The following is a 25,933-nucleotide window of genomic DNA, read 5'->3' as shown; positions in this document are numbered from 1 at the left end:
CTAGATTTCCTGCAACTCCTTCCCCTGGTCAGCCCCAGGGCATGAGGGCCAGAGAGACACTCTCTCTCTCAGGAAGCTGCCTGAGGGGGCCCTGAAGCCCTTCCTTGTCTGGGCTGGGGTCACCCTGTCCACACTTGGGGCTTTGTCAAGGAGAGACAGCTGCAGAAACCCACATTCTGGAAATGGGTTTGGGCCACAGTCAGTTAACAGAGCTCTTCTCTCCCTCTCAAGGAGTGTGTGCTTGTGTGTTTGTTTAGTATAATCCTCCAACAGTTCATTTTATGCCATGGTGTTCCCTTCTCCACCTGGAGACCTTGGAATGACTTCCTTTTGCAGAGAGGAAGTGGTGGCTGCATTTTGATGCCTCTCTGACTTAGCCAGGAGCAGCTTAAGCCTGGTTAGGGCCTCTGGGGAGTGGGAGGCCACCATGACTTTGTCCTCAGCTGGGAGGCATAAGCAAAAGGGCCTTAGAGGGCAGTTAGGTTGGGTCAGCAGGCACTGATGGAAATACAGCCCACACTTCTACACTGCCACCAATAACACGCAGATGAAGGAAAGTAGCCTGAAGTGGTTAGGCAAAAACTGATATTTAACTCCTTTTTTGCTTTCATGGTGGAAAGGAAGAGGGAATCTGGTGTGGGCTAGGACTATATTCAGAGCAGCTGTCCTCTTCCCTTCCTCAGAGTTTTGTTAGATCTCTGTTTCAGTGGCTCTTAAGGGCATCCAGTTCATATGCCTATGTACCAGGGTTTCAAGAGACCCTTCCTTTCAGACCTCCCTACTTCCCTGAGGTCCCATTAAAGCTACATCAAATGTTTGTAGAACCAGAAAAGATTAGAGCAGGTAAAGACCTTAGAGTCCTTGTTGTCTAACCAGGAAAGCTGGGATCCAGAGAGTGGGAGAGACTTGCTCAGGGCCACAAACTCCTTGGAGGCAAAGCTGAGTCTAGCACTTGAGTCTCCTCACTGTCAGTCCTTCCCCACTGCTCCACCAATCATCTGTTCGAATGGTGCTGAAAGAGACAGAAAGGAACAGGGTCATGATCTTGGGAAAGGACTTTCTTCAGGATGATCTAGTGCCATTAAATTTTCCTGAAAGCTGGGCACGGTGGCCCACGCCTGTAATCCCAGCACTTTGGGTGGGCGAGGCGGGTGGATCACCTGAGGTCGGGAGCTCAAGATGAGCCTGACTAACATGGAGAAACCTTGTCTCTACTAAAAAGAGAAAATTAGCTAGGTGTAGTGGCGCATGCCTGAGGCTGAGGCGGAAGAACCACTTGAACCCCGGAGATGGAGGTTGCAGTGAGCCGAGATTGTGCCATTGCACTCCAGCCTGAGCAACAAGAGCGAAACTCCATCTTGAAAAAAAAAAAAAAAAAAAAAAAAAAAAAAAATTACCTGAAAAAAACCCATGCCAGTCCTGGCATTTCTGGCAACTGGGAACTGGGTCAGGGTGAGACTTCCTTCCTCTTCCAAATATATTGAAGTATAGGGACCCAGAGCCACTCATCAACAGCAGGTTAAATTAATGGAGAAATCTGAAGTTTTGCCAACTGTGTATGAGAGAGAAAAGGGTCACAGACATCTTATGGAGACTATGTAATTAAGGATTGGTTGATGGGGAAAAATCTCATAATATTCTTAGAGGACTGAGGCAGTGAATATTATATGATGAAAGCATTTATTTAGCTGTTTACCAGAATGCAAGAGATGGGAGTAGTAAACTCTATTCTTGCCTGAGAGGCAGGGAACCTCTAAATTTTGGCCTTGCCACTAATAGAAATCCTTTGGGCCTCAGATTTCTTACCTATTAAATGCGGATGTTAATAATCACCAAAATTCCTTCCAGGTCTTAGATTCTCAGATTGCTAGAAGTATGTATTGGATAAAATTTAACTAGTGGCTCATTACAAACAAATAGGGATTGTGTATCTAGCCACCATTTTATAACGTGGCTAGTTGAAAGATCTTTGCTCCTTGTTCTTTAATTTGCAAGGTGCCCGAAGTACAACTGAGCTTTTTATAACAGTGAGATTTCTTTTTAGAACATTTGACTGTAATAACTTATTTCAAGTGTTACATGTAAATCATGGCCCTTGAACATAAAACATTGTTCAAGATTTTACAGAATAAAATCTGTCTCATAGATAGAGGATGTTAAACTGTGAGTTCACACTGGATGGTAAATTGTTATTTATTCATGGCTTCTTCCTCCAATGCCAGTTTGTGCTGGATTAGCCAGTATGCCTAAAGTGGAAAGAACATTGTTCTCAGAGTAACATATCTGAGGTTTAGGACCTGGCTTTTACATTTCTCAGTCCTGAAGCTATTACCAATTGTCAAACCTACGTTATTCTCAGTATTCTCTTACATAAAATGGGGATAAAGTGCCTTTTTATAGGTACTATTGGGTCATTAATTTATTCAACACAAATGTAGAGGATCTACTATGAATTGACACTGATCTAAGTTCAGGGGAGATCACAATGAAAAAAAAAATTCTTCACTTTCATGGAGCTTACATTCTAGTGTTTGGGAGGTTCATTAAACCGTAACGGAAATGAATATACACTATGTCAGGAGATGGTAATCACTAGGAATAAAAATAAAACTTGTTAAGAGAATAGAGAGACATGGGAAGTTGGATGGTATATTAGATCCATCAAAACCTCACTAGTTAAGGAACATTTGAGCAAAGACGTGAAGGAAGTGCAGGAACAAACTCTGTGTATATATTTAGGAGAAGAGGATTTTAGGCATAAAGAACATCCAGAAAGAACACAACTGGTTTGTTTAAAGAACAGCAAAGAGACCAGTGTCCTTGGGATAAATAATTACTATGTGAAAGAAGGATAGATGAAGTTAGAGAGAAAACAGCCACTTTTATAGGGCATTATTCTGACTGAAGTTGGGAGCCGTTGAAAGGTTTAGAAGAGATGAAGGACATGATCTGACTTAAATTTTAACAGGAGACTAAATTGTAGTGGTACAAGGATGAGAACTGTGAGGAGGCCCAGGTTAGAACTGATGGTTGCTTGGATCAGGGTGATAATGGTAGAGATGAGATCTATACGAAATGACTGACATCATTGTTTATAGATGATAACGTGTCTTTCTCCTTTCTGATCACCTGCTTGGACCCTCAGATTGCTAAGAGTGGGGCCTGAAAGAACATAGAGTGAGTGTATACATGGAGGGACATTTCATATCTAAGTCAATGTTCAAGTGATCTGTTTTTGGTCTTCTGACCATAGTAGGGCTAACTGAGACTTGGTTCTATGTGGATTACCAATAAATTAATACCTTGCTTTCTGGGATTCTAGAGAAGAAGTTTAAGTGTATTATTAGCACTTCGAGGTTGTGGTATACCTACTGTTTATCTGTAATATCTGGAATGGATAATTTTTGATAGTCTTCTATATGAAAAAATTATTTTCAGTAATCATCAGTACTATTTATTATTTTTTGATTTGTTCTTTAATTTTCAATTACCAAGGAAAACAATACATTTTAATGGTAAACATATTCAAATTCAAAATTTATCTCATGTATAAACTACAATGTGCACTCTCTAAACAGAAGTATTACACCTTTCAGTTTTCATTGTTTCACTGTTTTGGATTTTAAGCACACATAAAACTACAATTGGTCGCACAGAATGACAGAATTGAAGTGACCCACATTCTGTTTCTTTGTCTTTATAATCACTATGTTATTATTGTTTACTTTCAACCTACTATGTACATGCTGGAACATATAGTACCAGAGGGATTACAGACACAAAACTGACCTAAAGCTCTCTTGAATGTTTTTGAACCTTTACAAACTGAAATAAGCTGAACGAACACTTGTAGTTACAACTGTGTGCGTCAGGGACCAATGATGTAACTGGGAGTTCTCTGAGTCAACTTCCATGTAGAATAAAGTGTCAATTAAAGGATAAATAAAAAGGTGCTAATTTCAAGTTTCATATATATTATTAAAAGTCAATAGTAACCACAACAATTGTTTAAAACTTTGACCAACCAAATTTTTTTTGTTTTGTTTTTGTTGTTGTTGTTGTTGTTGTTGTTGTTTGTTTCTTGTTTTAAGGAAGGAATGTTTTATTTCTAATGTTGTTTAAAATTGCTGGTGCATGGTGATAGAAAACACTTTGACTTTTAGTCTTAAAAAAAATTTTCTGTAGCTAGTGTACTCTTATTGCCTGCACCCTGGATTGTCTGCTCCCATTGCCACATCTTTGGTGTGCCACCACTCTGGATAAGAATATGGAATTGTGGACCAATTCCATGCCAAATGCCATATGAACTGTGTAAGAGTCATATATGACTCTGTGGCAATCTCTCCAGATGGAAGGACCAACTGCAAGGTTTAACAGCTGATTTTACTTTATTCAGCTATGAATAACAGAAGAATATCTATACTGACTTAAAACACACAGGTTTTATTTTTTCACATAAAAAAATCAGGAAACAGGCGTACCTACCTGGGCCACTATGGCAGCTTCAGGAAGTTTTTAGAGACTTTTCTCCTCTATCATCCATAGCACTTGGCTTCCATTATTCATAGTCCAAGATGAGTGCTAAAGCTCAAGAAAATCTATTAACATCCATAATTTCAGAAGGCAAAAAGGAAGGAAAAGTTCTTGACCCCTCCTTTTTAAGAATTCTTCCTAGAAGTCCTATTTAATACTTCTACTTATGTCTCATTGAAGAACTGTGTCACATGGCTGCTGCTAGCTGCAAGGGAAGCTAGGAAATGCAGTTATATAAACTAGGTGGCAAGTGTACACCTAAAATTTGGGAGTGGGGTTTCTAATACAGAGGAAGAAGGGAAGAATGATGTTTTTGGGAGATAACTGGCAGTCATTGTCATGATTAGTTGAACTGTATGCCTGTGATTGTAGAAACACAGAATCTAAGGTCTTGTACTCAGCTTTGGACTGTGGGCCCAAAGCCTGATAGCTGTTGCTAATAGTAAAAATGCTGCCATCAATCTTGTGAAGGATCAATAAAGACTTGACATATCCTAGTCCTCCTATGCTTCCTACTAGTGACAGTCTTTTTGTGAAACTAGATGGATGGTTATATGGTTTTGCTGTGTCCCCACCCCAATCGCATCTTGAATTGTAGTTCCCATAATCCTCATGTGTCATGGGAAGGACCTGGTGGAAGGTAATCAAATCATGGGGTCAGTTACCCTCATGCTGTTCTCATGATAGCAAGTGAGTTCTCAAAAGATCTGATGGTTTTATAAAGGGCAGTTCCCCTACACAGGCTCTCTTGTCTGCCACCATGTAAGATGTGCCCGTGCTCCTCCTTCGCCTTCCGCCATGATCGTGAGGCCTCCCCACCCATGTGGAACTGTGAGTCCATTAAACCTATTTTTCTTTATAAATTACCCAGTATCCAGTATTTCTTCATAGCAATATGAAAATGATCTAATACAGTAAATTGGTACCAGTAGAGTGGGATACTGCTATTAAGATACCTCAAAATGTGGAAGCAACTTTGGAACTGGGTAATGGGCAGAGGTTGGAACAGCTTGCAGGGCTCAGAAGAAGACAGGAAGATGTGGGAAAGTTTGGAGCTTCCTAGAGAATGGTTTAGGGCTTAGGTTTAGGTCCTGGCTTTTACATTTCTCAGTCCTGAAACTATTACCAATTGTCAAACCTACTTTGTTCTCAGTATTCTCTTACATTAAACGGGGATACAGTGCCTTTTTATAGGTACTTTCGGGTTATTAATTTATTCAACACAAATGTAGAGGATCTACTATGAATTGACACTGATCAACGACTGAAGGGTTTTGACCAAAAAGTCCAGGCTGAGGTGGTCTCAGATGGAGATGAGGAACTTATTGAGAACTGGAGCAAAGGTGATTCTTGCTATGCTTTAGCAAAGAGACTGGCAGCATTTTGCCCCTGCCATAGAGATCTGTGGAACTTTGAACTTGAGAGAGATGATTTAGGATATCTGGTGGAAGAAATTTCAAAGGAGCAAAGCATTCAAGAGAAGACTTGGGTGCCCTTAAAAGCATTCTGTTTTATTAATTCACAAAGATATGGTTTGGAATTAGAACTTATGTTTAAAAGGGAAGCAGAGCATAAAAGTTTGGAAAATTTGCAGCCTGGCAATGCAATAGAAAAGAAAAACCCATTTTCTGGGGGAGAAATTGAAACTGGCTGCAGAAATTTGCATAAGTAACAAGGAGCCAAATGTTAATTGCCAAGACAATGAGGAAAATGTCTGCAGGGCATGTCAGAGGTCTTCACAGCAGCCCTTCCCATCAAATGCCTGGAGGTCTAGGAGGAAAAAATGGTTTCATGGGCCAGCCCAGGGCCTTGCTGCTTTGTAAGGTCTTGGGACTTGGTGCCCTGCATCTCAGCTGTGGCTAAATGGGGCCAATGTAGAGCTCAGACCATTGCTTCAGAGGGTACAAGCCCCAAGCCTTGGCAGGTTGTACATGATGTTGGGCCTGCGGGTACACATGAGTCAAGAATTGAGGTTTGGGAACCTCTGCCTAGATTTCAGAGGATGTATGGAAATGCCTGGATGTCCAGGAAGGAGTTCAGGGCAGGAGTAGAGCCCTCATGGAGAACCTCTGCTCAGGCAGTGTGGAAGGGAAATGTGGGGTTGGAGCTCCCACACAGAGTCCCCACTGGGGTACTGCCTAGTTGAGTTGTAAGAAAAGGGCCACTGTTCTCCAGACCCCAGAATGATAGATTCGACAGCTTGCACTGTGTGCCTGGAAAAGCCACAGACAATCAATGCCAGCCATGAAGGCAGCCTGGAGGGGACTGTACCCTGCAAAGCTAGAGGGGTAGAGTTGCCCCAGCCTGTGGAAGTCCACCCACAGAGTGAACCTGATGTGAGACATGGAGTCAAAGGAGATTATTTTGGAGCTTTAAGAGTTGACTGCTTCACTGGATTCCATACTTGCATGGAACCTGTAACTCCTTCATTTTGGCCAATTTATCCCATTTGGAACAGGCGTATTTACCCAATGTCTTTGTATCTAGGCATCTTTATGTCTATAATTTCATTGTATCTAAGAAGTAACTAACTTGCTTTTTATTTTCCAGGCTCATAGGCAGAAGGGACTTGCCTTTTCTCAGATGAGACTTTGGACTTGGACTTTTGAGTTAATGCTGGAGTGAATTAAGACTTTGGGGGACTGTTGGAAGGGCATGGTTGTGTTCTGAAATGTGAGGACATGAGATTTCGGAGGGGCCAGTGGTAGAATGTTATGGTTTGGCTGTGTCCCCACCCAAATCTCATCTTTAATTGTAGTTCCCATAATCCCCATGTGTCATGGAAGGCACCTGGGGAGGTAATTGAATCATGGGGACAGTTACCCTCATGCTGTTCTTGTGATAGTGCCTGAGTTCTCACAAGATCTGATGGTTTTATAAGGGGCTTTTCATTCTCTTTGCTCTACACTTCTCCTTGCTGCCTCCATGTGAAGAAGGATGTGTTTGCTTCCCCTTCTGCCATGATCATAAGTTTCCTGAGGCCTCCCCAGCCAATGCTAAACTGTGAGTCAATTACACCTCTTTCATTTATAAATTGCCCAGTTGCAGGTATGTCTTTATTAGCAGTATGAGAATGGGCTAATACATGACATGCTTCATGGAGATAGGGGATGCAAAATAGAGCAGTGTTTCTGGATGATTTAGGGGAAGGAGATGACTAGTACAGTAGTATAGTCTCAGCCCTGATGAGTTTCAGATGCTTGGACAGTCTTACATTGTAGATATCTAATAGGCAGTTGGTGATCAGATATTGAGCTCAGAAGGGATTGCGAGGCATTGATGACAGTTGAAGTTCTGAGGGTAGATGAACTACCTAGCATTTAAAAGTGCTGTACAGCCTGGGAAAGTGAGAGGTAGGAGCAGAACTTGAACCTCCTTTTTTAATTCTCCTAACCTAGAACAGACCCAGTCCACTCTGTTATCTATTTTCTAAAATTTACATGTCAGCACTATTGTTTCAGGCTTTACTCTCTGCAGTACTTGTGTTGCTTCTGGAGTGCCTGAGCTATAATGTCCAAGTTGGATGACTTTGGGGATAATCTAGCTCAACTCCTTAGATCAGGGGTCAACAAACTATATAGCCTGCTGACCAAATCTAGCCAACAAGCTAAGAATGATTTTTACATTTTTAAATTGCTAGGAAAATATCAAATGAAGAATAGTGTTTGGTGGTACAAGTATATGAAATTATAATGAAATTCAAATTTCAGCATCCATAAATAAACTTTCATTGGAACACAGCCATGCCCATTCATTTGCTTATTGTGTGTGGCTGCCTTTGTTATACAAAAGCAGAGTTGAATAGTTGTGACAGAGACCATATGCCCCCAAAGCTTAAAAAATTCAGTATTTGGCCCTTTACAGAAAAGGTTTGCAGACTCCTGGCTCCGAGTCCTAGGGTTACCATGCCAGTGCCTTGGGGAGGGGGAGAAAGGAGCAGGAAGGAGTGTGGATCTCTCACCTCTGGTCTACAGCACCTGGGCTTTTGCTTCATACATTGGATTGTTGCTTAAGATTTTGGAAAAGGGGTTTTCTTATCCTGCATTCCCTCCATCCCCCACACAAAATGTTTGAATACTACTCATTTTATAGACTGTGAACACTGAAGTTCAGAAAAGGAAAGTGCTTTACCCAAGACCATGCAGCTGCTCAGTAACTGGAATAAGAACCCACAGATCTGAATTCTCCATTGAGTGTGCTTCTTCTGTGAGGTAAATTTAGTAGGGCCAAGGGAAGGGAAGCTCACCTGTTATGTATGTGCCAGTTATATTAAATGTTATCCCAATCAATCCTCACATTAGCCCCTACAAAATTAGCCCCTTAATGTCTACATGTGTTTATGTGTTAGTTTATAAATCCATGCAACAGATATTCACTGAGCATCTACTATGTGTCAGGTACTCTTCTATCCACTGGGGATGTGGCAGGGACCAAAACAGAAAAATGTCTCTATCTTCCTAGAATTCATAGCCTAGTCCAGCTTGGAAACAGGAATAGACAGCTTAGGCATCTGTCTCAGGGTTAAATAAAGGGCAACATAAGATTTCAAATCCAAATCTATTTGTTTGCAAAAGGCTTACTCTTTGCACAACCCACTTATCCACCCATGACCCATCTACTCCCCGTTCCTCTATGTGCCTCTCATTCACCCGCTGATACACTCACCTATACACACATCCTCTCATTTACCCATCAATTCCTCTACCTATCCATCCATCCATCTATCCATCTGTTCATCTATCCAATTTATTTATTGATCATTTACAAATTGCTGGGTGCCGGGGATACTGTCCCAGTATTACTAGCTTTTACTCTTCTGCCTTGACTCTGGCCACTTATTGTTTGTGTGGTCCTGGGCATCCCACTTGACTCCTTAGTATCCTTATCTTTAAAGGTGGGAAGATAGTAGTGCATACCTATTTCATAGCATAGTTTTAAGGATGAAGTGAGTGAATACATGCAAAACACCTTGAACAATGCCTGATACAGAGTAAAAGTCATATAAATATTTGTTGTTATTATTTTTACATCTCCTTCAGAGTCAGAGCCCATTCCAGTTGGTTCAGAAACACAACTTTATTTGATTACTGACTAATCATGTTGCATTCCTCAGGGTCCTTTCAAGTTAATCTGGGAAAGAAATTTATGTCAATACTAAAGAAATCAATTATGTTTCCTCTCCCATATAATAGATTCATGACAAATATTATGTCTTTATCCTGAATAGTTAATACATGTGTAGAGTATAAAACTCAGAGTAGGGAAGGTAATGCGGTGAAAAATAAGTCTCCCTTCTTCCCTTCATCCTGTTACCTGGTCCTTTTCCCCAGAAGCAGCCCCAGATATCAGGCTCTTAGGTGTTCATGCTGGGATATTCTGAGCTTTCATGAGCATATACCTAAGTACACAGAAACACACACACACTTTCTTCATACATATAGTAGCATATTCTTACGTTGTTATAGTTAGCTATTTTTTAATTAACAATATGTCTTGGAGATTATTATATATCAGTACAAGTAGAGAGCATTCCTTTTGTATGGCTACATAGGATTCCATTGTGTCCTCTGGTGATGGTGAATTGGGTGGTCTCCAGTCATTAGACATCGTGAACAAGGCTGAAAATGGATGTTTAGCTAGAAGCTAAGATTTCTGAGGCACTGTACTGGACTGAGGTGTGGGAGAGTCAAAGGAAGATGTGGCTTATGTCTTCAAGGAGCTTAGGATTGAGTAGGGGGGAAATAAAGACAGGCTGGACTAAATGCTTTAAGAATGTATAAAGAAGATAATGTAAGGAAATAGGGGAGCAAGAATGTGGTGGGTGAGGGGTTCAGGGTATTGAGTAGGGCTTCCAAGAGACAGTGTTCAAATATACTTTTTATTTTATTTTTTATTTTTATTTTTTTCTTCTAATTTTTATTCCAGGTTCAAGGACTATGTGTACCAGTTTGTTATATGGGCAAATTTTGTGTCATGGGGTTTGATGTATAGATTATTTCTTCACTTAGGTAATAAGCATATTACTCGATAGGTAGTTTTTCAATCCTCACCCTCCTCACATCCTTCACCCTCAAGTAGGCCTCAGTGTCTATTTTTCCATTCTTTGTGTCCATGTGTACTCAGTGTTTATCTCACACTTGTAAGTCAGAACATGCAGTACTTGGTTTTCTGTTTCTGTGTTAATTCGCTTAGGATAATGACCTCCAGCTCCATCCATGTTGCCACAAAGGACATGTTCTTGCCTTTTTTTGGCTGTGTAGTATTCCGTGGTGTATATGTACCATATTTTCTTTATCCAATCCACTGTAATGGGCATCTAGGTTGATTTTATGTCTTCGCTATCGTGAATAGTGCTGTGATGAACATACATGTGCATATATCTTTATGGTAGAATGATTTATTTTCCTTTGGCTATATACCCAGTAATGGGATTGCTAGGTTAAATAGTATCTCTGTTTTAAGTTCTTTGAGAAATCCCCAAACTGCTTTCCACAGTGGCTTAACTAGTTTACATTCCCACCAACAGTGTATGAGTGTTGCCTTTTCTCTGCAACCTCATCAGTATTTGTTATTTTTTGACTTCTTAATAATAAGCATTCTGATTGGTGTGAGATGGTATCTCATTGTGGTTTTGATTTGCATTTCTCTAGTGATTAATTATGTTGAATATTTTTTCATATGCTTGTTGGTCACATGTATGTCTTCTTTTGAGAAATGTCTGTTCATGTCCTTTGCTCATTTTTTAATGAGGTTGTATTTTTTTTGCTTGTTGATTTGTATGAGTTCCTTGTAGATTCTGGATATTAGAACTTTGTTAGATACATAGTTTGTAAACATTTTCTCCCATTCTGTAGGTTGTCTGTTTACTCTGTTTCTTTTGCTGTGCAGAAGCTCTTTAGTTTAATTAGGTTGCATATGTCAATTTTTGTTTTTGTTGCAATTGCTGTTGGTGTCTTTGTCATGAAATCTTTTCCAGGGCCTATGTCCAGAATAGTGTTTTCTATCTTATCTTCTAGGGTTTTTATAAACTGCATTTTACAGCCTTTCACATAGCACAGTTGCTTGGGATGGGGAGTAGGCATGGTAGGTGAAGCATGAGATGTTTCAAGCAGAGGGTACAACATAAGATAAAGAATCAAGGCATTAAAGGAATCATAAGTTCTGGAAATAGTACATTAGTGTTCTGGTGTGGCTGGAGCCTGTAATTCTGGAAATGTGTACTGGGGCTAGAACAAGAAGAGCTCAGAAGCTTTGCCTGGTAGAAAGGATAATGACATGATGAAACAAAGTAGTGGAGGATTCCTTTGGCGACACAGGACACCAGCAGAACGAATTGGAAAAGGAGAGGGGTTGCATTTGACAACCAGAGGCAAATTACACAGATATTATGATAGGCAGTCTCAAATACTCTGACTGAAATGAATGTCTGTTGTAGAAATTTCTTGGGAAAAAAGTATGATTAAAAGTCAGATGGACCTGGGTTTGAGTCCTGCCTCCACCAGCAGCTATCACTGTATGTCCTTGGCCAAATTGCTAAACCTCTCTGAACTTCAGGATCCTTATCAGTTAAATGAGGATAATATCCTGTATTAGTAAAGGTTCTTTAGAGAAATAAAACCAATAGAATGGATGGGTGAATGGATAAGTAGATAGATAGATAGATAGATAGATAGATAGATAGATAGATATTATAATGGATTTGCTCATGATTATGGAGTCTGAGAAGTCCTAAGATCTGCATTCTGCAAGCTCAAGTCCCAGGAGAGCCAATGTGTAGGTGTAGCCCTAGTATGAAGGCCTGAGAACCAGAAGAACTGATAGTGTGAATGCCAGTCTGAAAGCCGTCAGGCTTGCGACACAAGAAAAATTGATGTTTCAGTCCAAGTCTTAAGGCTAGAAAAAACCAATGTCCCAGCTCAAGCAGTCAGGCAGGAGGAATTCCCTTTTACTAGGCCTTTTTGTTCTATTCATATCTTCAACTGATTGGATGGGAGCTCATCCACATTGTGGAGGGCAATCTTCTTTACTTTGTCTACTAATTCAAATGTTAATTGCATCTGGAAAAGTCTTCACAGACACACCCAGAGTAATGTTTGATCAAATATCTGGGCACCCTGTGGCTCAGCCCAGTTGATACATTAAAATTAGCTATCACATAGCCCTCGCTTGTCTTCCCAGTCTGCTGTGAGAATCAGATGATTGAGTAGGTATAGATGGGAAAGTGCTGTGTGAACTGTGCTACTCTGTATCAATGTGGGGAGTAATTATTATTTCTGACAGGACAGAGGAGACACACACTTGGGTGGGCAGAGTATGGTCTTTTCCACTTCCCTGAATTCATACCTTAGAAGATCATACCTTCTCCTTCTCTGAGTGCTAAGAAATCCAATAGGAATTTTATTCACAAGGAACAATCCCTCCTGCCCCAATCCAAGACTTCCTGGATTCTGTGCTGGAGAAAAGACTGAGAAAAACACCAAACAGTCCTATGACATAATGTGAGGAGCTTCTTCTTAAGATATCATTGCTTTGTAAAGTTTTCATGTGATGCTGATTTGTGTGTGTGTGTGTGTGTGTATGTGTGTTAGAATGTGGTTAGTTCTGTAAGTGATTAAGCTGCTAGATGATGGAAACTGGACAGTGGAGGAAACTGGACAGAGAAATGCATTTAGCTATCTCTAAAAGATCCTATCACCATGAGGAGATATACTGTCAAAGAGTCAGCCTAGCACACAAGGGAAATGACATTTCAGCTGAGTCAGTTGTGTAGAGACTTGGGGAAAGATCCTGACACATTTGGATTACAATTTTAAAAAGGAAGAAACAGTGCGGCTTATGGGAAGTTGAGGGGAGGCAGCAGGAATAGCACATGCAAAGGCCTTCAGGTTGAAACAACTTGGTACATTTGAGAGACAGAAAGAAGGCTAGTGTGACTGACACAGTGAGAGAAGGAGACAAGTGGCATGATAGGAGGGTAGAGAGTAAGGCAGAGACCAGCTCACAAAGAACCTTGTAAGCCCAAGGAAAGTATGAATTGGCTCTACTCAAAGTCAGTGTGGTTCAGTGGTCAATAGCACAGACTCTGAAACCATACTCCCTGGGTTCAAATTCTGACTGTGTCACTTCTTAGCTATGTGACCTTGAGAATGTTACCCAATCTTTCTGTGCCTCAGTAATGCCCTCTGAAAAGTGAGGAAAATAATGACACTATTCATACTGTTATTGTGAGGATTAAGTGAGTTAACATGCTCACAGTATGCATGGCAGTACTGGGCACATGGCAAGCATTATTTATTTTAAACACAATAGGAAGTGTTCAAAGGAGTGGAATGATAGGGTCTGCTTTGTGATACAAGAAAAGTACTTTTGCATATGGCCCTGTAGAGAATGGATAGGAGACGGTGAAAGTAGAGATGGTAAGCCCAATTGAGTGGCTGCTGCAAAAATCCATTCAGCTATTCGAGTTGGATAGAGGAGGGAAGACCGACATCCATTTTTGAAATAAAATCAATGGGACTTGCTAGTGAATTAATTCAGAGACATATAAGACAGAAAGGTAACAAGGAAGATGACCCCTAGCTTTCTGGCTCTGCCACAGACCAGCTGTGTAATTTTGAGCAAGTGACTTAACCTGTTTAAGCTTCAGTTTCCGTATTTATTAGTAAGGTTTCTCCGGAGAAACAGAACCAATAAGTTATGTACATACATAGAGAAAGAGAGATTTATTTTAAGGAATTGACTCACAGAGTTTTGGTGGTGCAAGTCCAAAATCTGCAGGGTAGGTAGGCAGGCTGGAGACCCAGGAAAGAGTTGCAGTCAGAGTCCAAAGGCAGTCTGCTGGCAGAATTCCTTCTTGTTCAGGGAAGGTCAGTCTTTAATTCCATTAAGATCTTCAGGTCAGACATGGTGACTCATGACTGTAATCCCAGCAGTTTGGGAGGCTGAGGCAGGTGGATCACTTGAGGTCAGGACTTAAAGACCAGCCTGGCCAATATGGTGAAACCCTGTATCTACTCAAAATACAAAAATTAGCCGGGCATGGTGGTTCATGCCTGTAATTCCAGCTACTCAGGAGGCTGAGGCATGAGAATCGCTTGAACCTGGGAGGCAGAGGTTGAAGTGGGTCGAGATCATGCCACTGCACTCTAGCCTGGATGATGGAATGAGACTCTGTCTCAAAAAAAAAAAAAAAAAAGTTCTTCAGCTGATTGGATGAAGCCCACCTACATTATGCAGAGTATTCTGGCTTACTCAAAGTCCACCAATTTAAATGTAAATCTCATCTATTAAAATACCTTGACAGAAATATCCAGAATAATCGACCAATTATCTGGGCACTGTGGCTCAGCCAAGTTGATACATAAAATTGATCATCATGCCTTGCCTATGAAACCGGAATAATGATAATATCCAGTCACTGGTACTATTGTTTTGAGCATGAAATATTAATTTAAATGAATAATATTCATTTAAAGCACTTGGTACAGTGTCTTTCATATAGCAAGGGCTCAATTAATGATAGCCTTTACTATTTCAATGTAATAATAATCCTTCACATTCATTTGGTATTTCATATTTTCAAAGTACTTTCACAAGATATACAAATGGTCAACAAATATATGAAAAAATGCTCAATGTGACTAATCATCAGGGAAATGCAAACTAAAACCGCAATGAGATACAACCTTACTCAGCCAGAATAGCTATTATTAAAATGTCTACAAACAATAGATGTTGGCATTTATGTGGTGAAAAGGGAACACTTATATACTGCTGGTTGAAATGTACTGTATTAGTTTGTTTTCACGCTGTTGATAAAGACATACCTGAGACTGGGCAATTTGCAAAAGAAAGAGGTTTAATTGGACTTACAGTTTACAGTTTCACATGCCTAGGGAAGCCTCACAATTATGGCAGAAGGCAAGGAGGAGCAAGTTACATTGTATGTGGATAGCAGCAGGCAAAGAGAATGTACCACCAGGGGAAATGCCAGGCACTTATAAAACCATCATATCTTGTGAGAACTCACTCACTATTATGAGAGCAGTATGGAGGAAACCACGCCCATGATTTAATTATATCCACCTGGCCCCGCCCTCGACAAGGAGGGATTATTACAATTTAAGGTGAGATTTGGGTGGGGATACAGAGCTAAACCATATTATTCCACCCCTGGTTCCTCCCAAAGTTTATGTTTTTACTTTTTAAAACCAATTTTGCCTTTCCAACAGTCCCCCAAAGCCTTAATTTATTTTAGCATTAACCCAAAAGTTTACATTTTAAAATTTGAGGCAAGGCAAGTCCCTTCCACCTATGAGCCTGCAAAATTAAAAGCAAGCTAGTTACTTTCTAGATACAGTGGGGGTACAGGTATTGAGTAAACACAGTCATTTTAAATGGGAGAAATTGGCCAGAACAAAGGGGCTACAGGCCCCATGCAAGTTTCAAATCCAGTGGAGCAATTAAATTTTGAATTTTTAAAATGATTTCCTTTAACTTCATATTTTACATTCAGGTTACACTGATGTAAGAGGTGAGTTTTTATGGTTTTGGGCAGCTCCACCCCTGTGGCTTTGCAGGGAACAGCCTCCCTCCTGACTGCCTTCGCGGATTGGCACTGAGTGTCTGCAGCTTTTTTAGGCACAAGATGCAGGCTGTTACTGGATTTACCATTTTGGGGTTTGGAGGACAGTGGCCCTCTTCTCACAGCTCCACTGGGTGGTGTCCCAGTAGCGGCTCTGTGTGGGGGCTCGACCCCACATTTTCCTTTCACACTGACCTAGCAGAGGTTTTTTATGCATCCCCCCTCCCACAGCAAACTTTTGCCTGGGCATCCAGGCATTTTTATACATTTTTTTTGAAATTTAGGTAGAGGTTTCTAAACCTTAATTTTTGACTTTTGTGCATCCATAGGCTTAACACCACATGGGAGTTGCCAAGGCTTGGGCCTTGCATCCTCTGAAGCAACAGCCTGAGCTGTACCTTGGCCCCTTTTATTTATGGCTGGAGTAGCTGGGACACAGGGCACCAAGTCCCTAGATTGAATACAGCAGAGGGACCCTGGGCCCAGCCCAAGAAACAATTTTTTCCTCCTAAACCTCCATGCCTGTGATAGGAGGGCTTGCCATGCCCTGAAGACACTTTCCCCATTGTGTTGGGGATTAACATTTAACTTCTTGTAACTTATGCAAATTTCTGTAGCCTGCTTCAGTTTTTCCTTAGAAAATGGGATTTTTTTTTTTCATTGCATTGTTAGGTTGCAAGATTTTCAAACATTTATGCTTTGCTTTTCTTATAAAACTGAATGCCTTTAGCAGCACCCAAGTCACATCTTGAATGCTTTGCTGCTTAGACATTTTTTCACCTGATACCATAAATTACTTTTTTAAGTTTAGTTTCAAAAATTTCTAGAGCAGGGGCAAAATGCTGCCAGTCTCTTTGCTAAAACATAACAAGAGTTACCTTTGCTTCAGTTACCAACAAGTTCCTTATGTTTATCTGAGACCACCACAGTTGGACTTTATTGTTCATATTGCTATTAGCATTTTGGACAAAGCCATGTAACAAGTTTTTAGGAAGTTTTTAACTTTCCCACATTTTCTTGTCTTCTTCTGAGCTCTCCAAACTGTTTCAACCTCTGCCTCTTACCCAGTTCCAAAGTTTCTTTCACATTTTTGGGAATTTTTTTAGTTACACCCCACTGCCGGTACCAATTTACTGTATTTGTTTGTTTTCACACTGCTAATAGATACATACCCGAGACTGGGCAATTTACAAAAGAAAGAGTTTTAATTGGACTTACAGTTTCACGTGTCTGGGGAGGTCTTACAAGTATGGTGGAAGGCAAGGAGGAGCAAGTTACATCTTAAGTGGATGGTGGCAGGCAAAGAAAAAATGTACCAGCAGGGGAAATGCCAAATGTTTATAAAACCATCAGATCTCATGAGAACTCACTCACTATTACAAGAACCATATGGGGAGATAGCCCCATGTTTAATTATCTCCACCTGGCCCCTCCCATAACACGTGGGAATTATTACATTTAAAGGTAAAATCTGCATGGTGACACAGAGTCAAACAATATTATATACATTAGTACAACCTCTATGGAAAACAGTATAGAGATTTCTCAAAGAACCAAAAGCAGATCTTCCATTTGATCCAGCTTTCTCACTACTGGGTATCTGCCCAGAGGAAAAAAAAGTCATTATATCAAAAACACACCTGCACACATATGTTTATCACAGCACAATTCACAATTGCAAAGATATGGAATTAACCCAAGTGCCCAACAATTAATGAGTGGATGAGGAAAATGTGGTATATAAACATCGTGAAATACTACTCAGCCATAAAAAAGGAGCAAATAATGTTTTTTGAAGTAACTTGGATGGAGCTAGAGGCTGTTATTACAAGTGAAGTAACCCAGGAATGGAAAATCAAATAGTGTATGTTCTCACTTGTAAGTGGGGACTAAGCTATGGGTACACAAAGGCATACAAAGTGGTATAATAGATATTGGAGACTCAGAAGGGGAAGGGTTGGAGGATGAGAGATAAAAAAACTACATATTGCGTACAATGTACAATACTTGGGTGGCTGGTGCACCAAAATCTGACTTCACCACTATACAATTCATCCACGTAACCAAAAACCACTTGTTCTCCAAAAGCTACTGAAATAAAGAAAAAGTGCCTTGAATGAATGACATGCATGAATTCATGTAATCCTCACAACAACACTCTCCCTACTTAAAAGGTGGGGAAGCTAAGGCTGGAAGAGGTGGAATATCTTCTCCATACAACTATCTCCAAACGGAGCCAGAATGAAAACCAGGTGTATAACTCCATAGTAGTTATTTGGTCATTACTCTTCTCACTTCCCAGGAGTGAACAGTGTCCAGTCTCCTTCATTCTAGAGGTGAGGGGTACCAGGAATAAGCTTATAAATGCAGTATGTCTTAAGAAAGATAGCTTACCTTTACCAAGCCAGCATTTATTTTGTGCCAGGCACTGTTCTAAATGTTTTTGCATGTGTATCTAATATAATCTTCTCAACGATATTATGAGGTAGGCACAATTTTTTTTTTAACTAAAGAACTTTATTAACCTTTATCTCAAACTTTATTCCCAGCCTTCTTCATCTTAATTAGCTGCAAAGCACGCATTGTTTATAAGCAAAAACTGAAAAGAGCTGCAGTGTCCAAGGGGCACTTCTTCAGAAGTTGACTCAGTTCAGTTTGCCTCATTCTTGGAAGCCTCATCAAAATTTTCTACAAGATCTCGAACTTCATCATCATCATCCTCTCCAGCAGCAAGTGGTGCTTTTCCATCCACATATTGTTTAGGCAGAGCTTCAGCCAGTCTCCTTAAAGTAGTCAAACTGCACCAAGCTGGTTTAAGATGCTGGGTAGCATTTCTGTCAGCTGCTTTGTCACAGCATGGCCTGTAATGGTGAAAGTGTTCACTGCTAGAGATGCCTAAACTTTAGGGTTGTTAAAGTGGATCACTGTTCCTTGGTTTGTAAACATATTCACCTCTTCAATACCAGAGACATTGTTTACCTTGAACTTCTTTCAGGAGAACTGAAGTTTTTAATCATCTGCTGTGGCTGTTTTATGAACCACCTCCTTCTTTCTGTGAGCAGTTCCTTTCCTGCAGTTTGGTGGGTTTTCCTGATTCATGATTGTTTCTTTCATCTTGTCAGAGTGGATGAGGGGCCGCGTGGGAGACTAGGGATGGTGATCAGGGGTCTTGGATGGCTCAGCTGAGGTTAGGCACACACATGCGGGGGACACAAGATGAGAGCTAGAGGGGCACAGTTCTTTAGTGAGGAAAATGCAGGTAGGGCATAGAAGAGAGGTACACTCAGGCCATGTGCTGAGAAGACTCAAATGATTTTTGCCCTTTCTTCTTTCACCATTGTACATTCCAGAGAGGAAAACTCAGAAAAGCCCTTTGAGTGTTTGTGAGGTGCATACATTTGGGTATGTAAAGGCAGTGAAGCCTGACAGAATGCCTTTTGTAGACATAACAGGCACTCTGTTACTGCTTGTGGAGTGGATGAGTGAGCTGATGAAGGGGTGAACCTCAGGCAACCTGTAGCCATCAAGCCTGGAGCTGGCCCTAGAGAAGACAGAGGCATTGGTAGAAAATGTTTCTTTTGGCCCAGGTAAGATGCCACTGAACCAGCCAAGCAGTAGGGTGAGGGGAACAGGCTGAAACAAGACACTTCAGAAGTCATTCCTAGAAAAATTACCTAACTCCTCTGGATATCAGTTTACACACAAATGGGGCCTTTCTCCCTGCCTCCATTTCCTCCTCGCAATGTGCATGCACACACATTCATTCAGTCATTCAGTACTATTGAACATCTGTTATGTAGCAGGCATGGTTCTAGGCACTAGATGTGTGTACAAAACAGACAAAAATTCTGTCTTCAGGGAACGTATATTCTAGAAGGGAAGTTATATGCTAAGAACATGACTAAATATGTAATATGGTAGTTTTACATGCTAAGGAGAAAAAATGAAGCAGAGAAGATGGATAAGAAGTATACATGTGGGTGGTTAAAATTTTAGGTTCCTATTTCCTGCTGCATTTCCCTCACAAGGTTGTCAGGAGGTTGATATGTGATAAAAAGCCACAGTATTTAGGAAGCTGTAAAATTCTGTTTACATGTAAGGTGCAGTTATTCTTAGGGGATAATTTTTTCTAGTTCTTTATTTGCTCTTCCTTTCTCCATTAACAGTATAGTAAAGCTTGAAGAATTCTGACCGGGAGGATGGGAAACTCAGGTTCTAGGCCTGGCTCTAGCATGACAATTTTTAAAAATCCCAAATGTATAGAACTGTACAGATTCTAAAACACTTTTTCCGGAACTGGGTTTCTGGCTGTTAATCCTTTGTTCTTTCCACTCTTTCATGAAGCAGTAAGAGTAGTGGCAAGTCATTTGCTTCCTCAGAAACAGTCTTTCCGTTCTGGAAAATGGGAATGATGAACCACCCCACCCCCACCACTACCCCTTTCCAGTCTCCTTGGGCTTTTGTGAGGTACAAATCAGATAATGGTTATGAAACAACTTTCTTTGTCATAAAATACGATTGTAAGGGCTGGTTGCTAAGGTTGCTAAGATCTGGAGAGTTGGTGCTCCTGCTTAAGTGAGGGTTTTTTTTTTTTTTTAATTTTTTAATCCTTGTTAACTGGGTGTATGTGTGGAGAGGGGAGAGTGAGCCTTTGGAACTGGTGCTACTTCCTTTCCTTTCTGAGAAGCAGCTGAGGGGAGCAGGGGCAGCACTGAGCTCTAGCATCTCCTAGAAATAGGAACAGTTACATGGAAACACTTGGCATCTCATGACGGACTGGCAACCACTGGTGTGTAGCTCATTTTGTCCACTCAGCTTTTGGGAGGTGGGAACTGGGACTCATTTCCTGAAACTTAATACACGAATGACTCATGGCCTTTAAAGACCTCCACTTGCCCCTCTGATACAATCTTATTTAGAATGCTGGGGGTGGGAAGGGGGAGCCTTGAATAGGTGAGATCTTCATTTAGTACCTCATGTTTTCCTACTATGACAATTCTTTTTTGTTGTTTTATTTTTCTTCAGCTTTTAAGTTCCAGGGTACACGTGCAGGATGTGCAGGTTTGTTACATAGGTAAACATGTGCCATGGTGGTTTGTTGCACAGATCAACCCATCACCCAGGTGTTAAGCCCAGCATCCATTAGCTATTCTCCCTGATCCTCTCCCTCCCACAACACCTCCAACAAGCCCCAGTGTGTGTTGTTTCCCCACCATGTGTTCTCATCATTCAGCTCCCACTTATAAGGAAGAACATGCAGTGTTTGGTTTTCTGCTCCTGCGTTAGTTTGCTGAGGATAATGGCTTCCAGCTCCATCCATGTCCCTGTAAAGTACATGATCCCATTCCTTCTTATTACTGCATAGTATTCCATGGTGTATATGTACTACATTTTCTTTATCCAGCCTATCATTGATGAGCATTTCGGTTGATTTCATGTCTTTGCGATTGTGAATAGTGCTGCAATGAACATACACATTCTTTATAGGAGAATGATTTATATTCCTTTGGGTATATACCCAGTAATGGGATTGCTGCATTAAGTGGTATTTCTGCATCTATATCTTTGAGGAATTGCCACACTGTCTTCCACACTTGTTGATCTAATTTACAATCCCACCAACAGTGTAAAAGCATTACTTTTTCTCCACATCCTTGCCAGCATGTCGTTTCTTGACTTTTTAGTAATTGCCAGTCAGAATGGCAATGAGATGGTATCTCATTGTGGTTTTGATTTGCATTTCTGTAATGATCAGTATTGTTGAGCTTTTTTCATGTTTGTTGGTCGCATGAATGTCTTCTTTTGAGAAGTGTCTGTTCATGTCCTTTGCCCACTTTTTAATGAGGTTGTTAGTTTTTTCCTTGTAAATTTGTTTAAGTTCCTTGTCGACTCTGGATATTAGACCTTTGTCAGATGGATAGATTGCAAAAATGTTCACCCATTCTGTAAGTTGAACTATGGCAATTCTTGATATACTAACCGAGTTTTTCATTCCACAGAGTACTTTCAAATCCATGATCTCATCATCTCTTTGGCAGGCATTATGTCTATCTATAGATGAGGAAACTGAGGCTCAGAGAGTTTATGATTTGCCTAAAGCTAGGCACATATAATCACACCCTCAAATAATAGTATTTATTATCATTTACTGAGAACTACTATGTGACATTGTTCTAAGTACTTTACAGTTATTCACTCATTAAACCCTCATGAACACCTACCCCTGTTTTGCAAATGAGGAAACTAGGTGACTGAGAGTCAGGGGTTTGCTCAAAATGAGGGGCAGCATGAGTATCATGACATTCTACCATTCTCCCTGATTTAAAGATGAGTAAAGTGAGGCTCAATGACATTAAATAAGTTGTTCAAGTTCTCACAACTGGCAATTGAAAGAACTAAGGTTGGATCTCAGTAGGCTGGCTCTAGAGCCTATATTCTTAGCCATAAGGCTATACACTACTTCTAACTCTTAGGATCTTCCCAGCTTGATAAACTGAAGCACGGGGTGGGGGGAGGGCATGGGGAGAGACAGAGAGAGAGGACTTATTAAGATCACATAATGGATTTAACATTTTTAAATTTAATATATGAATAGCTAGTATATATGGTAAAACAAATCAAACTATAAAAATGTATACAGTCTATCTCTCTATCTACCCATCAGAGATCAAAAACTTAATTGCTTTCTATGTATCCTTCCAGAGTTTCTTTATGCAGATATAAGCAAATCCAAATATATTTTATTTCCCCTCTTCTTTACCTAAAAGATCACACATCATAATACTAAATTTGACCCTTTAACAACGTGGAGATTAGGGGCACTGAATCCCACCCTCCATGCAGTTGAAAATCAATGTGTAACTTTTCACTCCCTTAAAACTTAACTACTAATAGCCTCCTCTTGACTGGAAGTCTTATCTATAACAAACACGGTTGATTGACACATTTTGTATATGTTTTACATACCGTATTATTACAATAAAGTAGCTAGAGAAAAGAAAATGTTATTAATAAAATCCTAAGAAAGTGAAAATATATTTACTATTCATTATGTGGAAGTAGATCACCATAAAGGTCTTCATTCTCAGTGTTTTTACATTGAGTGGGCTTAAGAGGAGAAGGAAGAGGAGGGGTTGTTCATGCTGTCTCAGGGATAGCAGAGGCAGAAGAAGTTAAGGAGGTGGAATGGGAGGCAGGAGAGGCAGGCATACTTTGTATTAACTTTTATTGAAAAAAGTCCTGGTATAAGTGGACCTGTGCAATTCAAACCTGTGTTGTTCAAGGGTCAACTGTATTCTGCATCTTGCTTTTTCCACATTGTATATCTTCAAAATCTCTCCCTATCAGTCCACAGAGAGCTTCAGCAGTCTTAGCTAGGCCCTCATGAATTTCTACAAGCCCCCATCTATTTATGTGTCCTGCACACTTCTCTTCTTTATCAATCTTTGGGGATGTCCAGCCCTTTCTTAACATCTTCCCAGGAGTTTCATTGCTAGACTATCTTGCCCTTCTACAGAAAATACAGTTCCTCAAAGTGAATTCCTTAGTCTCCCTCCGACACATAATCTAGCCTCTTACAAAATCCCCAGCTATACTCACCCCCTCTCTTGTTTTGCAATTTCAACATATTACCATATCCTGACTACCTACCTGCCCACCTACCTGCTTACCTATGTGATTCTTGTTGAGTAGCTCTTATAAGCAAAGCTCCATGCTTAATTTGATGATGGGTGATTAGGGGCATTGGTCCCTAATGGTTTGCAGTTCAAATAAAACTTGTAAACAAATACACCTGGACACGGAGATCAGCGGGGGTTTAGCTGACTGAATGAGTTATGAGGCTCAGGAGTTGAATTATCCAGGAGATTAGGCTCTACAACTAAACACTGGGTTCTGATACTGAGAGAAATGTTCACTCCCCACCACAGTCTTGAACTGATGCATGATTGACTTTAGCTGCCCCAGAAAGATCCTGAGCTTGAGAGGAAACCATTATACTTCCTCTAAAGGGGATTTTAGACCTTTGCTGCTCTTTTCCAATCAGTTCTCTCTCTACCCTGAGTAGAGCCAGATGGTCTGGCCTACTAGTATGCTTGAAATAGAACTGAAAGAGGCCTAAAATAAATATGAAATAGGCCCAAAATAGATTCATGCGAAGGAACAGAAGGAAACTGCTGTTTCCTGGGTATTTACTCAGGTATTTATTCAGTCATTAGCCACAGGAGGGTGGTATAGGCAGTTTTTCTTGAGGGAAAGGCTTCTGGGTGGTGGTGTAGGGTGGCAACTATGTCATCAGAGAACAGAAAACCAAAGACATCTTGAAATTCTCAACCTGTAATCTTTATAGTACCTTTTAGAGGAGTACTTACTAATGAAGGCCCTTGGAGGTGGGAGAAGGGTGAAGACTGGCATTCGCAGGCTGCAGCAGAGAATACTTTCCATAACAAGACTTCCTTTACATTTTACACTGTGAGTCCTCAGGGCTATGCCTTGCTCTTCACTCACTCATTCATTCATTAATTTAGTTATTCAGTCATTGAAAATATATTTATTGAGTGCTGAGCACTATTTTAGGTGCTGAGGATACAGATATGAACAAAGCAATCTGCTTTCATGGAGCTTACATTTTATAAAGGGAGACAATAAATCACATAGACAATAAAAAATATATTTTTTAGGTAGTAAAAGGGCCATAGAAGGAAAAGCAAGCCAAATAAAAGGGGGGTGAAAGGGGAATTTGGGTGTAATCCCTTGGGGAGAAGGGTTGTGAGGGAAATAATTTCCTTGAGGGATGGAAAAAGAAAGCCTAAACCCAAATAAAAATTTAAAAAAATTAAAAGCCTTCGGGCAGAGTCAAATTGTTAATCCTATGTTTGATTTTCCCACTAAAATTCTACCCTCCACCACACAATTTTATGCAACCCAATTATTTAACTTAAGCTAATCACCCATGGTCATTTGTGCAGGTTACCACCTGAGACCAAGTGTATGCCTGCTACACCTTTGGCAAGGCTGTTGAAGATTTAAAACTACCAATGCTTTTTAAAATCTACCACTAAAAGTAAGTCAGCCGTTTGAGCTTTTGGAAAGATAAGAGACTTGTTTGAGGTCACACAGCTACCAAGAAGCAGAGACTGGAATTACATATGAGTTTTAACTTCTTATCCACTGCTCTTCTCAGTTCGCATGAACTTTTCAAGGCATTGTGGGGACACATCAGCACCCCTGAGCATAAGCCATTTTATATGAATGTGAGGACAGGTAATTTTTCCTAAGGGTGCATTAACAGGACGACCAGTGTTCAAAATAAGGGAGGTGATAGTCCCCATCTACTTCTCATTGTCATTCCCACCTGGATATGTGTTCTGAGTGATTAGATACACTGAAGAGCAATGAGCCTGGGGAGGGGACTGTAAACCATGTCACAAATGGAAGAGCTTAAAGAAATGGTAATATATCTCTTTATGGAAAACGTGTGTGTGTGTATGTGTGTGTGCATGCACGTGCATACAGAGGGGTTGCTTAGGAGAAATTAGGGTCTGAACCCACAATATATGTCTTCTGCTTTCTATTGCTTAGAAGGACTCAGCTTTTTTTTTTTTTTTTTTTCAAGGCCCAAAGGGTAGCACTCTAACAAATGGGCAGAAGTCATAAAAGAGTGAATTTCAGCTAAAAATGAATAATGGCCTTGGATACTTCAGAATGAGTTTCCTATTACTGAAAAGACTCCAGCAGCTGCTTGACAAAACTTACAAGAGATAGTTGAAGAAAAGGGTGGCTTTGGAAAGAGATCTCAATTCAAATCCTGCTACTGCT

The 25,933-nt window shown here is 40.4% G+C and overlaps 1 protein-coding gene across 1 annotated transcript in view; it reads left to right on the top strand.

The window, feature by feature from the left end:
• The window catches only part of LOC108539429 (rho guanine nucleotide exchange factor 9), a gene marked incomplete at its 3' end in the record, with an annotated part of 129,461 nt that overhangs the window by 1,091 nt on the left and 102,437 nt on the right, over positions 1-25,933 (top strand). The window lies entirely within an intron of this gene.

This window comes from Rhinopithecus bieti, unplaced genomic scaffold (genome assembly GCF_001698545.2).
Source record: "Rhinopithecus bieti isolate Rb0 unplaced genomic scaffold, ASM169854v2 scaffold_18077, whole genome shotgun sequence".
In the NCBI taxonomy this organism is placed as follows: domain Eukaryota; kingdom Metazoa; phylum Chordata; class Mammalia; order Primates; family Cercopithecidae; genus Rhinopithecus; species Rhinopithecus bieti.
Note: the sequence above shows the minus strand (reverse complement) of the source record. Positions and strands in the feature narration are given on the sequence as shown.